Below are 1,749 nucleotides of genomic sequence, written 5' to 3'. Positions count from 1 at the left end.
CAAGTTACTAACTCATTCAATTGACTTCCCTTCTTCTAGACGAATGGCTCATATCCATAGAAAAAGGGTTCATTATCATAATGCTTCAGATTGAACATTGTACTACCTGCTACAGACCTCTACTAGTCCTACTTTTAATGCAGACTACCTTTAAAACATGCTTTGGCCTTTTATCTCAAAATGTTTTAAGAGATATTTAAATATGACAGGCCAGTTTTATTTAACGAGTAATGCAGTCCTTTCTTCTACAGCACAAGTGCTAAATTTGGAACAATATCAAAGATTGGAAGAGTAAGGATGACATGTCAATTCATAAAGAATATTGTATATTCTTTTTTCTTTACTGGGATAGAAAATGTCTATCCCGAGTCAATCAGCTAGCATCATATGCAATGGTAGAACACTATAGATGTATTCCAACTAAAATCAGAAACAAGATAAAACCTGCGATCACCATTATAATTTCATTTTTTATTCCCTAGCCAGTACAATAAAGCAGGAAACAGAAATAAGCGCAATCACTGCTAGAAATCAGAAGACACAATATCTGCAAATGCAGTGGTTTTGTAACCCTAAGGAATCTGGGATCTCTTTCCTTTCGCTAGTGCAGCTGGAGCTAAGAGTATGTTCAGGCTTCAGAAGAGGCTTGCCTCTAGTGTCCTCTGCTGTGGCAAAAAGAAGGTCTGGTTGGACCCCAATGAGACTAATGAAATCGCCAATGCCAACTCCGGTCAGCAGATCCGTAAGCTGATCAAAGATGGGCTGATCATCCGCAAGCCTGTGACTGTCCATTCTCGAGCTCGATACAGGAAAAACATCTTGGCCCCCTGGAAGGGCAGGCATATAGGCACAGGTAAGCGAAAGGGTACAGCCAATGCTCGAATGCCTGAGAAGGTAACCTGGATGCAGAGGATGAGGATTCTGCGCCGGCTACTGAGAAGATACCGTGAGTCTAAGAAGATTGACCACTACATGTATCACAGCCTGTACCTGAAGGTGAAGGGGAATGTGTTCAAAAACAAGCGGATTCTCATGGAACACATCCACAAGCTGAAGGCAGACAAGGCCCGCAAGAAGCTCCCGGCTGACCAGGCTGAGGCCCGCAGATCTAAGACCAAGGAAGCACGCAAGCGCCGTGAAGAGCGCCTCCAGGCCAAGAAGGAGGAGATCATCAAGACTCTGTCCAAAGAGGACGAGACCAAGAAGTAAAACTCTCCTTTCTTGTCTGTACATAGTGGCCTGGGTCGTAACAGGTGAATCATTTTAATAAAAAAAAGCTTTTGTCTGTTAAAAACAAAAAGAATCTGAATGAAATACATCTAGAATAAGAGTTTAAAATTTACCAGTTTTTCTAAACATTTCAGTAACTAGTTAGAAAACACAGTGGAGAGCCCATTTGCTATAACACCAAAACATAGAATGTGTCTCAGAATAACCTCCACAAGAAATGTGTAGGACCTATATGAAGAAAATGACAAAATTTTACAAAAAATTCCTGAAACGTGGATAAGAAGACAAAATTTTTTAAGTTGTTAATTCCTCTGAAATGGTTTCAATAAAATTCACAATAAAAATCCCAGAGATTATATTTGTACTTTGATGAAGTGATTTTGAACTCCATCCTAAAAAATATATACCCAAAAATAACAAATATTTTCTGAGGAAAAAAAACTGAACAAGAGGACTTGCTCTAATAAATAACAAAACCTGGCTCGAAAACTACAATAACTAAAACAGTATGGTACTGGT

The 1,749-nt window shown here is 39.3% G+C and overlaps 1 pseudogene across 1 annotated transcript; it reads left to right on the top strand.

Moving 5' to 3' along the window:
• The first annotated feature begins 595 nt into the window (after positions 1-595).
• Positions 596-1,269, top strand: LOC105811393 (annotated as a pseudogene). Its single transcript, XR_001137546.1, has one exon. The product of XR_001137546.1 is annotated as a 60S ribosomal protein L19 pseudogene (transcript).
• Positions 1,270-1,749: the final 480 nt, after the last annotated feature.

The sequence above is a fragment of the Propithecus coquereli genome, unplaced genomic scaffold, assembly GCF_000956105.1.
Source record: "Propithecus coquereli isolate 6110/MARCELLA unplaced genomic scaffold, Pcoq_1.0 Scaffold104, whole genome shotgun sequence".
NCBI classification, from domain to species: domain Eukaryota; kingdom Metazoa; phylum Chordata; class Mammalia; order Primates; family Indriidae; genus Propithecus; species Propithecus coquereli.
This window is presented reverse-complemented; position numbering and strand designations above follow the sequence as displayed.